Raw genomic sequence first — 12,654 nt, forward strand, 5'->3', positions numbered from 1 at the left:
TAAATAAACACCAAAAGAATAAATATACGAGGTGATGGATGTGTTCGCTTACTAGCTGGGAGGGATCTTTGACAATGTGTATATACATATATATATACATATATATATATATATATATATATATATATATATATATATATATGTATATATACATATATACTTTGAGAACTTTGAGAACTCCCCCATGACTTTAAGGAAAGGGTTATCATTCCTTCACTTAGTACCAAAGGCATTAATTACAAAGCCTTCAAAGCCCTGAATTTCCTACTATGTCTTATCTGTTGTTAAAATATGCTCTCAATTGCAAGTGCTAACAAACCCAACTCAACCTGCTGAAACAATAGGGAAAGAGTGTTGGTTTATTTAACTGGAGGGTCAAGCAGGAGTGTGGGCTTCAGGCATAGTTTGATCCAGGGGTTCACTGTCTCACCAGAGTTCAGCTCCATTTCTCTCCCCCTTCTGTCCTGCCTTCCTCTGTCAGTTTTGTCTGTCTATCTGGCAGCAACATGGCCGCAGAGCTCCACACCTTATATCCACACTCCCATCACCCAGAACAAGAGAGAACAGACTCTTGTTCCAGCAACGAGCTCTGAGATTCACTTTGACTGGACAAGCTGAGATCCCACGCCCATCGCTGGCCATGCCCACCTATTCAGGGATCATCACAGCTATTACTATCCCAACCCTTATTGTACTGAACTACAATCCTGATTTTCTCACTGGCTTCCAGTAGATGGTGATTACAATATTCCTCTCTGTACGATAGTACAATAGTTGGTGCTCAGTAGATGCGGATTGGGTTTCTAAAGCACGGGGTTGGTTGTTCTCTTTCCTCAACAAGCCCCTGCACAGGCCTCAGCAGTTTGTGGGGGTCAATGGAGCCCCATTAGCAGAATAAATAAATACATCCCACATTTTCCTACCTCTTTCTCCCCCGTTGGTTCCATAGGACCTCAGCTTTAATAATATCCTCCACAGCCAAGTATTTCTGTCTGTCTCGGGGGCTGTCTTCGGACAGGCTGACAAATACGGCTAGTGTATTCCCTGGGGAGGGGGTGTCTATCTCCGTCCCTACCAAGTCTCATGCCTCGTGGGGTCTGCGGTCTCCACCTTTGGGTCTCCACGGAGATCCCGGATCTCTCAAAAGTGGCAGAGTCGGGGACACGTGCCTCCCTCCTTCCTCCTGGTAGGTAGGTGGTGGGTCCTGGGGCAGTGCTGCCCAGGCCCCAGTGCATCCCAGCGTGGAGCCCCTGTCCGCTTCTACTTACCTTTCTCTCTAATGGGCCCAGACACGGGTCCGTGGACTGGGCTGAGGAAAGAGACCAGGGCTGGTCGTTACGCTCCACGGGAAGTCACTTCTGCCCTCTGGTTCTGAGATGTGGAATCAGAGCCCAGCTTGTCCCGCTGGTTTCCCGATCCTCTACTCCCGGAGACTCTGTTCCTTGTGCCTGGAGACTCCTGCTGAGCCCAGAGGCCGCCTCACTGGTTATCAGACCCACCTGGAGGTCTCTGGACTTCTACAGTGGGCATGACTTAGGCCCCTGCCGTGAGACCTAGACCCGCAAGGATGCCTCGGTAGCGTCTTATCCCTTCCGGGGGGGGGGGGGGGGGGGCGCCATTATGCCTTGACTTCTTTGCATCTGTTGTTGCTGCATCTGTAAAATGGGGCAATACTTCTGATCTCTCAGTGTCTTCCAGGGGATCAAATGAGACAAAGGACTTGGAAATGCACAGAGGAGGCCTCTTCTTTGTCAGGTTGACTCCGCCCAGCTCACTAGTCCCCTGCAGTGCTTATCAATCAATACCTCCCTGGAACACTTCAGATTATCTAACATGCCTGCTATTCCCAGGAGACGGCATGCTCTGGGGTACTGTGTGCATCATTCATACTCACATCTTCAGCCCCCAAGCCACACCTCGTACGCAGCCAACAGCATCAAAGGTGAGACTTCTTGCCCACACACCGTGCGTGAGGCTGTGCCTCAGGCACGTTCTTTCTACTCAGTGTGCAGCTGAACCTTCACAGCAGTCTCACAAGCTAGAGACAAAGTTTCGTCCCGCAAGGTGACAGAGGCCTGGAGACATCCAACAGCCCGCCCAGGGTCACGCAGCAGGTAGGTAACGGAGCCGAGATTTGAACGTGGGTCTCTCCGACTGTTACAAACGCTTGTGTTTTCCATTCAAACGTGTTTCCTAAAGACGGGTACCATCTGTCTCTGAATGCCCAATCTGTGACATAATCCCTCCCGGGACACCACACAAACGAACGTTTTACTGATTAAATGAAGAAATACGGAAGGATAATACTAGCTAGAAAATGAGATGAATGGATAGATAGATAGACAGACAGTTGGCAGATAGATAAGTTTTGATATAGATGGATATTCCTGGGGAAAGTTATGCTAAGGCAGGAACCATACCCTACACTCCTGCCAAGGCTCAGAAATCGATCACAGACCCGAGGGCATAGTAAGCACTCTATACACACTGAATTTGAGTAACCAGAGGTGTTAGATGTGAAAGCAAAGGATTCTTGGAAGCAGCTCCGATAACGTCATCTGAATGGGCCAGAAAGGACATTCAGGATCAACATTGACGTAGGGTCCCTGTGGTTCCCTTGCTGATGTCACTGGATGTGGCTTACCCATTACAGTCCAAAGGAAGCTTCTCCACGTTCAGGAACTACAGCCTGGAGGACATCAGAATTGAGAAGCTTCATTTCCTGCTGACAAGTGGTACAGGTGGTGGAGAGAAGGGGGTGTGCACAGGCTAGAAAAATGGAATGATCCCATTATCAATGCTGTCCAAGCACATAGGAGTCCTTCAGCGTGACCCTATTCAATATCTAGCCAAAAACAAGGCTGACTCATTCAATCTTGGTTAAAAGGACTTGATTCGAGGGGCGCCTGGGTGGCTCAGTTGGATAAGCATCTGACTTCAGCTCAGGTCACGATTTCAGGTTTGTAGGTTTGAGCCCCGCGTCGGGCTCTGCGCTGACAGAGCCTGCTTGGGATTCTGTGCTTCCCTCTCTCTCTGCCCCTCTGCCTCTCGTGCTCGGTCTCTCTCTGCCTCTCAAAAAGAAGTAAACATTTTAAAAAGTTTTTGAAAACAAGACTTGATCTGAACAAGAGCCCAAAAAGTTTGTCATGAGACCATCGTGCCTGAAAGGACAACCCCATGGCAAATCCCACAAGCAGCATGGGGTGGGAGGTGCTCTGGACTTGGAGTCAGGAGGCCCACATCTTGGTCCCAGTGCTGCCGTGAATTGGCTGTATGACCTTTAACCCAGGGACTCAGTTTCCAGCTATTTCACAAGAGAGTTTTAACACCAATGAGCTCCTTGCTGACTTTGTGGGTTTTTTTTTTTTTAAGATTTCTTTCTTTATTTTTGAGAGAGAGAAAGCACACATGGAGGAGGGGCAGAGAGAGAGGGAGAGAGAGAATCCCAAGCAGGCTCTGCACGATCAGTGAGGAGACCAACATTGAGACTTGAACCCACAAACCGTGAGATCCTGGCCTGAGCCAACATTGGACGCTTCACCGACTGAGCCACCCAGGCGCCCCGCTCCCGGCTGACTTTGAATCTAGGATTCTGTATAGGATTTTGGAGTGGGGAAGGCGAGAGGGCTGAGCAGAAAGAAGGAGCAGTGGTGTTCTAAAACCACCTGCACCACCAGCTTAGGAGAATCATTCCTGTGTTCATCTCTTCCTACTTGCATATTCTATGACATCATATCGATAGCTTGAAATCGGCCATGATGGGAGCATTCACACCATGGCAACTGGCAACCGCTAAATCACAGCTCACTCATGCTCTCTCTTCTTTTCTTTTCTCTCTCTCTCTCTCTGTTTTTTGAGAGCCAGTTGGTAAACATTTATCAGCACACCACTAGAAGGGGGCCAACGTTTATTGAGCACCTAGTTTCTCAGGCACTTTATGTAGCCTGTCTCTTACCCCTCCTGACCTCCACAACCATGGGACAAACTTTGCGAGGCTCCAAGAGACTCAGTAAGTTGCCCAGTGTCACCTAGCGATTAGGAGATGAGGGCGATACTCAAACCCGGGACCGACCAGATCCAAGCTCCGTGACCTTTTCCCACCACCACACGTGCTCTCTGAATTCGGAAAAGCCAGGCGTGGTAAGGAGGCACAAATATAGTTCGCGTCACAGCCCTGGAAGGTAACCCGGGCATGACCTTCCGATCTGATGGGAAGCTAGTTCTTCCTTGCCTGTCCATCCACACTCCTGTGATATTCTCAATTTCCCTTAAGATTTTCCAGCTCACACCGTCAACACAGACCTGGCCTGGAATGTCCATTCTACCCTCCTGGTGGCTTCACATTACGTGAACTTACAGCCCCATTATTGGAGCTGCCAAATGTCGATTTAAGTTTGGCGCCAAAGGTCAACTGCACAGACGTCCGCTGTGCTAGCTGGAGGACATTTCCATGCTGTTGGATCAGAGGTGACCCCTGTGTTCCCATCATGGACATTGCTATTGATAGAAGGTTCCACGTAACCCAATCCCGAGCGCACACGTACACTCTCCTGCAAACACGCTGCCTCCTTGGTGCCTTCATGGTTGACCTCTCCAAAGACCTTCCCGTTTTCTCCTTCGCCAAGAGGAAATATCTCTCCACTGGGTCTGTGAAAGCGACTCAGCAGAAACAAATGATGAGGTCCATTATCAAAGATGTTTCGATTAAAAGCAACATGGCCTTATTAAGATAAATTGACTGTTTGGAACAGTGTTTTGTTTTGTTTTGTTTTTTTTAATGGTCCTTGTAATGTTAAGACGACTCCTGTCTCTGCCCCTTTGAACCGATTGAGATCAAATCGTTTTATTGGTTTCCTGTGACCACAGGGATGCCCTTCTCACTCCCCCATGATTGACTTTTAATCTATGGCAGACATTCAATGACTTTCTGGCAGAAATAGTTCGGTAATAAGTCAGACTCTCTCTGGAAGGCTCTCTCCGGACCCTTCCTGGGAATGCAATTAAGCAACATGAATTTTCCTTTTAGCATGACTCCCTGCCCCTTAAATTATGTTCTGTTAAACTCTGTGAGCCCCAGTTAAGTGCATGTGGGTCGAGATGGACCTCAGCTGGATTCTCTCCCAGCCAAAGTGGCTGGAGGCCTCTTTTACACCTTTCAGCCTTTGGGTCGGAGTGGTTTTGAGAGAAGTAGTCTTGGGCTCCTTGGTAACCAGTGGAAATATTCAAGAAAGGGGGATTTCAGCTGGAACGGTGTGCGGCTTGTGGCTGAGAAGAGCTGAGTGCACCCTACAGTTAGGGAGTAAATACTACGAATCTAAATGAGTTTTGTCCTTGATTTGTTGTGGGGATTCGGCCAACTCACTCCCGTTTGGATCCGGGCCTCAGACTTCCTGTCTATGAAATATAGGTGTTGGGCCTCAGGAGGGGCGGACAAATCAAATAACTTCAGAAGCGTGGCAGGTAAAAGAATTTAGGGAAACCAGAGTGTGTATGCCCCACGGGAAAGAAAACTGGTAACAATATCAATGATCGTGTAAATAATAGTAATAGTACTTAATACCGTGGGACACTTAGCATCCCAGGCGCTTATCCTAAACACTTTCCATATATTAGCTTCGTGGTTCTCATGGCAGTCCAGCGAGGTAGGTCCCATCTCCGTTTACAAATGAGGAAACTGAGGCACAGAGATGTTCAGTAACTTGCCCAGAGTCACACAGCTGATACAGGAAAAGAATCCTCCGTGGGTAGGATCTGGGAACACTTTGCCAGTTTTCAACCTCTCGATTACATCTCTAAAGGCCTTCCAGCCCTAACACTCTGAATCGCTGTAAAAAGCAAAATCTGAACATACTAGTTGCCCAGTAAAGGCTGGCTAAGTCATTATCCAGGAGTCAAAATTCTAAGGGACAAGTAGCATTTATGGAGTAATTATTTGCCAAACCTCCTGATAAGCACCCCCAGATATGCATCCATGAATCCGCCCGACCCCATTTTACGGGAGAATAAGTGAAATTCCATACGCAATGCATGGGGCCACAGTCACAGAGCTAGGAAGTGGCAGGGCAGAAGCTTCGCTACAAACCTAAATACGCTATAGACTCCAGCGGGGAGGGTGGGGGCCCAGCTGCCGTTTGGTTTTTTTTCTAACTTTATTTATTTATGTATTTAGATATTATTTATTTTGAGAGACAGAGAGAGAGCAGGGGAGGGGCAGAGGGAGAGAATCCCAAGCTGGCTTCTCGCTGTCACGGCAGAACCCGATGTGGGGCTTGAACTCAGGAACCGTGAGATCATGACCTAAGCCCAAATCAAAGTTTTGTTAGTTTGTTTGTTTTCGTTCCTTTCTTTCTTTTCTTTTCTTTTTTTTTTTTTTTTTTTTTTTGAGAGACAGAGTGCAAGCAGGGGAGGGGCAGGGAGAGAGGGAGACACAGAATCCCAACAGCCTGGAGGCTCTGAGCTGCGCGCACAGAGCCTGACGTGGGGCTTGAACGCACAAATGCCAGATCATGACCTGAGCCGAAGTCAGACGCTTAACTGATGGAGCCACCCAGGCTCCTCCCACCTGCTGTTTTTATACATAAGGTTTTATGGGAACAGAGCCATGCGTGTTCATTTACAGCTTGTCTGCGGCTGTTCTCCTGCCACAGACCAAATGGCCCACCGAACCTGACCCTTTACAGAAGTTTGCCGGCCCCAGACTGGAAGGCAGTGGAGACAGAAAGGGACGTGCCGGCTCTTATGAAGGTTGGGGTGGGAAAGGGGACAGGGAGATTAGCAATGGCATTTTCAACAGGTGGGGAGATAAAAAGAAAAGGAGTTCAAAATTTGGACAAAGACTCAACTCTAGCAAGAAAACTTCCAGTGTGGGGGGAGAGCAAGCTGTGAGCGTTTGTTCCAGGCTGCAGATGGCATTTCTAAAAGGCAAGAGATTGAGGGGTGCCTGGGGGGCTCAGTTGCTTAAGCATCCGACTTCAGCTCGGGTCACGATCTCACGGTTCGAGCCCCGCGTTGGGCTGTGTACCCGCAGCTCGGAGCCTGGAGCCTGCTTTGGATTCTGTGCCTCCCTCTCTCTCTGCCCCTCCCCCGCTCATGCTCTGCCTCTCTCTCTCAAAAATAAATAATAACACATTTAAAAAAAATAGTTTTCAAGGCAAGAGATGGAGATCCTGCCTCTGCTTTAGAAGGGGATGTGGTTGTGGTTCACTCAACTAATCAATATGCTCTATTCACCAGGAGAAGGACCCCCCGCCCCAGCCATGGGCCGGGGAGGTGCTGGAAGCTCAAGGGAGGGAAACTGGATGTCAGATGGGTGGGTAGGGATGGGGAGCCTTTCCTTTCATTCACTTACTCCTTCTCTCAGACGTTCATCAAACACCCACCAGGGACCAGGCATCAGGCACAGCACTCGTGGAGGAGGGACAGGGCAGAGAATGTTAAGGAGGGCGGGGCTTCTGAAAATAGGAGAAAGGAATAGAGAAAAGAGAGTGAGAAAGAGAGAGAGAAAGAGAGAGAGAAACATAAGTGGGAGGGAAGGGAAACCGAGCAGCAAGAAATAGAAATACGGAGCCAACGACGATAAGAGAGGAAACGGAAGAAAAAGTTTGAGCTGGGAACTGCAGTAAATCATTACCTACATTGTTTCCTTCTGCGACGTGCATGGAACCCCGTTCGGCCACTGTTCACGGATCTTAAATCGATCACTCTCAACCTGGAGGCCTTCAGAGGCTTTGGTCTGCCTGGTTCTGAAGGGGGATCTCCATCACCGACTTGGCGTCAGGAGTCCGGGACATTGCCTGTTGGGGTAGATAACATTAAATGTGGACATGAATGAGGCCACCGGCGAGAGTTTCCCACCCTGGGTTTTCAGGCAAAGAATTAAAGGAGCGGGGAGGGGGAGGGGGAAGAGGAGAGGGAGGGGAGGGAGAGGAGGAGAGGGAGGGGGAGAGGGGGAGGGGAGAGGGAGGGGAGGGGGAGAGGGAGGGGAGGAGGAGGGGAGAGGGAGGGGGAGGAGGAGAGGGGAGGGGGAGGAGGATGACACCAGAGGATGGTGATGTAGCAGTAAACTAGCCTTTGGCACTATGCTAGTTGTTTTACCAACTTCATCTCTGAACTCCCGCGATAGCCCTCTGAGAGGTATTATTCCATTTCTCCGAGGAGAAAACCAAGGCTCTGGAAAGCAAAACTACTCACCCAAAGCTCACAGCTAGGGCAGAACTGGACTCTGAACTCATCTCTCTGAGTCCTGAGCCCACTAAGTGGGAGTGATTCTGGAAGTAAGGCCCCTAGGTCAGCGTCAGCATCACAATCGCCCCAGGGAGTGACCGTTTAAACTGCAGATTCCCAAGCCCCACCCAGATCCACTGAATCAGGATCTCTGGGGGAGGATAGCATCCGGTCTGCATTTTGAACCACTTTGGTGTTAAAGCATTTTTTAAAATTCGTTGTTTAACATTTATTTACCTTTGAGAGAGAGAGAGACAGACAGACAGACAGAGTGCGAGCAGGGGAGGGGCAGAGAGAGACACAGAATGGGAAGCAGGCTCCAGGCTCTGAGCTGTCAGCACAGAGCCCGACGCGGGGCTCGAATTCACAAGCTGTGAGATCATGACTTGAGCCAAAATCAGACGCTTAACCAACTGAGCCACCCAGATGCCCCACATTTCTGCATTTTGAGCCAGATGATTTCTATGTTTGCTGAGGTTTGGGAATTAAGCACACAAGACTCAGGTTCCAATCCAGTGATCCCTGGACAGCTTTCCAAGAGTCCACGACCTATTGATAATAAACCGGAGTATTGTTCAACACATGCCCACCCCCTTTCTTCTCCTCTTTGGGGAAGTGTTGGCCCCAGTGAATATTTTAGACCTTTTGGTTTACTTCAGCCAAGGAAATGTGCACAGACGGGAGGTAATAGAACCTCAAAACAAGTTTGTGTGGCATGGCTTACCTCCTAAGCATCCACCATCACCACAAAAGATAAAAATAAAAATAAAAATAAAAGTAAAAATAAAAATAAAAAACCATGCTCCACAAGGCAGGTTGCCTTTCCAGCCTGGGCTCCAGAATTGGACACATGAAGTTGAGCTGAATGGTCCCAAAGCCTGGATCCAAGCACAGCCAACCCATAATCTGCAACTAAAATGCCCCAGCCAACCCATATACATGCCAATCACATGAGCAAGAAAGACCTGCTTGTTGTCAGCCATTGGGTTTAGGTATGATTTGTTATGCGGCCATAGCTGACCGATACACCTATGCTATATATCCTATATTGTGTGACCATTTTATGCTGTGTACTCACTTTTCTGAAGTGAGGGTACACATACCTTTCAACAAATTCTCAAGAAACCAGGGACCCCAGCAAGTATTAAGAGCCACAGATCTGCTTAAAGATCTTCCCCATCCTCAGTAGAACCTCAGGAGTTTCCAGGCTTGAGCTGAATGAGTTTTCACTGTCCCTCCTTACCAATTAGAATTGCAGATGGTTATCTAAGCCTTAATTTTAAGGCGTCCGGACCGAATATGCTGCCAGAGTTTTGAGAAGGGGGCCTGGGTGATGGTCTTAGGATTCATTCTTGAATCCTTGGACTCTTAAAATACCCCAAAATACAAAAAACAAACCAAGAGGAATTATTAAACAACAGGGAGTCGTTTTATAAGGTTTTCCTTCTCTAGTCTCTTATTACTTACCCATTTATCTCTCCAATGGAAAGAAATTTCTCTCTACCTCTGTGAAGTACATAGAAACAGCTCGGTCAATGTGTTGCCAGAGATGTGAAAAATTAAAACTATTATTTCCCAGTCTGGGTTGGCTTATATAAATAAGTATATACAGAACCTATATCCAACACCTCAATCATGAAAATCATGTTAACATGTCACAGGACATTAATTTTTTCAAAATCACTGGACAATAGTTTTAGGAGTTTGTGAGTGCACAGTTTACTTTTTTTTTTTTTGGCCTGCAGTTTGTGAAGTCACAGCTCCAAGGACCCTCCACTAGAAGCAGCAAGGCCCCTGGGGAGGATGAAATGACCCAGCCACGTCTCCATTTATTTTACGTCCCTGCTCGTATCTTATCCGGAGTTGGAGGCCAAGCAAACCAGCCTGTTAGCAATCCATTTTCCTGAGCTGGCCTCATCCCCTTGGCTGTTATCGGCCGAGTACTTCAGCACGGATGGATAGGTTCTGGCCGGTCAGGGGACGCAAGTGAACTTGAACCAAATCCAGCTAGCAGGATTTCTGATCACCAAGGTGACCTGCCACCTTCAAGGAAAGCAGGATTCAGATGGTGACTCAGGGGGTGCCAGGGAAGAGAGGGAGGAAGGACAGGTGCACTGCCTCCTGTAACCCAGGGCTAACTGGGGACTTTGGGATCGGGGGTTCTTGGGTGTTGTGGGAGGAATTAGAAGCACTCTTCTTCTCCACTGTCCTCCATTGATGGCCATACCCTCTGTCCTTTTGGGTGTTGAAGCATCTTTTGTTTGTCAAGACAGCCCGACAGGCTGAGTTTGGATCCACACATTCTTTGGAGGCAGGACCTGAAAGAGGTAATCATGGTAAGATGAGGTCTGAGGGCACCCTGACGTATTCACCAGCTAGGATGTTCACCCAAGCCTCAGAGCCAGAGTTTTTCACTGGGGCTCTGTTATGTAGGCATGATTGTACCGTTGGGCTGATAGCACCTGGCTCAAAGCCTCAACCTTCTTTTCTTTTCTTTTTTTTTAATGCTTATTTATTTTTGAGACAGTGTGAGCAGAGGAGGGGCAGAGAGAGAGAGGGGACAGAGGATCCGAAGGGGGCTCTGCACTGACAGCAGGGAGCACAACATGGGGTTCCAACTCACGAACCATGAGATCATGACCTGAGCCGAAGTTGGACCCTCAACACATTGAGCCACCCAGACGCCCCTCAAAGGCCCAACCTTCTAATCATGAGGTTGGTCTTTCCAGCCTGACCAGCCCCCTGCTGAAACCATCTAGGGACTGACCAGGTAAACTGAGCGTGGTCCTGAGGTCCTACCATGATTAACAAAGACAATCCTATCACCTGGGAAATTCCAAGAGTTTAGAACTCTGTCCTAGGAAGGGACAAAGGCCAACCAAATTCTTGATTACAACATGCATATACATATATGTGCATTATATGAATACATAAATGCTACACATACTTGTTCTGTTTGTATAGTGTATATATTGGAAAGATACACTCCAACGTGTTAATAGTAACTACCTCCAGGTAAAGAGATTCAGAAATGTTGTGTTCTTCTTGTTTGTTTGTTTGTTCGTTTGTTTGTTTTGAGAGAGAGAGGGTGTGCATGCGCATACAAAGGGCAGGGCCAAAGGGAGAGAATATTAAGCAGGCTCCACACTCAGTGCAGAGCCCCACATGGGGCTTGATCCCACGACCCTGGGACCATGACCTAAGCCAAACTCAAGACTGGGATGTTCAGGGGCGCCTGGGTGGCTCAGCTGGTTGAGCGTCCGACTTCGGCTCAGGTCATGATCTCATGGTTCATGGGTTCGAACCCCGCCTTGGGCCCTGTGCCCACGGCTCGGAGCCTGGAGCCCGCTTTGGATTCTGGGTCTCCCTCTGTCTCTGCCCCTCCCCCCGCTTGTGCTCTGTCACTCTCTCAAAAATAAATAAAGATTTAAAAGAGATTGGGATATTCAACTGACTGAGCCACCCAGGTGCCCCCGCACCCCCCTTTCATGTTTAATTACCAGTCCAAGAGGCTCAGGCCAGTTAAGAACTCGGATCACATTCCCATTTCATGGGCCGTGTGACTTCTGTGGACTTCAGTTTCTTCTTTTGCCGTATGGAATCAATTGCAATGGTTCCTACCCCAGAGCTCAGCTGCTGTTGACAGAGCCTACTACGGCACCTGCGAATTGATAATTAGTTATTCTTGGGTCATTGCTGTGATGACCATTGTTAACGTTCTTGTAACTTACCTCATTGTCTTATAAGTCACCTGGGAAATGATATTTATTGAGCCACCCATGGCATGAAGGGCCATGTGTGATCCAGACCTGGGAGACCTGCACCCGTTGATGCCTCCAGAAACTTACAACCACCCTGGAGAGATCCACTGACCCTCCATAGACTGTAGGGTAGCACCTGTCCTCTAATGTCATCGTTTGAGAAGCTTGTGGGCACTGAAAAGCAGAGGGAACTGCAGGGACCAGCAGGGCTCAGGGAGTTGGGGAGGGGCCATGTCAGATGAGAGTGGCACCTGGGCACAGAGCCAGGAGTGGTCTTGGAAAGCAGACCCTTCCCATTCCCTACCTCTTGCGGGCTCACGTCTCCCACTGCCTGGCACATCCATCCCATTAGGTGGTGTAACCTTCACAGGAACCCTATGAGCCACACCATCAAGACTCAAGACTCATTTTACAGGTGGGGAAACAGGCTCCCAGAGGCAGTCACACGGCCAAGTTAGTAAGTGGACGAGTCGGGATTCAAACCCAGTTCAGGGGTGCCTGGGTGGCTCAGTTTAAGTGTCTGACTTTGGCTCAAGTCATGATCTTACAGTTTGCAAGTTTGAGCCCCATATTGGACTCCCTATTGTCCCTTTCCCTCTCTGCCCCTCCTCTGCTTGTGCTCTCTCTCTCTCTCAAAAATAAATAAGAAACAAACAAACAAAAAGCAGTT

At 48.6% G+C, this 12,654-nt stretch overlaps 1 long non-coding RNA gene across 6 annotated transcripts; it reads right to left on the reverse strand.

Annotated features, from left to right (window-relative positions):
- Positions 1-2,492: 2,492 nt before the first annotated feature.
- Positions 2,493-8,294, reverse strand: LOC122204080. 6 transcript variants are annotated; one of them, XR_006195471.1, is made up of 4 exons: positions 8,191-8,294; positions 7,635-7,793; positions 4,358-4,647; positions 2,493-2,769 (listed from the first exon to the last, which is right to left on the reverse strand). It is a non-coding gene; the product is annotated as an uncharacterized LOC122204080 (long non-coding RNA). The 6 variants fall into 6 exon arrangements; XR_006195472.1 differs by having other exon boundaries at positions 4,358-4,659; XR_006195475.1 differs by having other exon boundaries at positions 4,545-4,647; positions 7,631-7,793.
- Between the last annotated feature and the right edge of the window lie 4,360 nt (positions 8,295-12,654).

This window comes from Panthera leo, chromosome D3 (genome assembly GCF_018350215.1).
Source record: "Panthera leo isolate Ple1 chromosome D3, P.leo_Ple1_pat1.1, whole genome shotgun sequence".
Lineage (NCBI taxonomy): Eukaryota > Metazoa > Chordata > Mammalia > Carnivora > Felidae > Panthera > Panthera leo.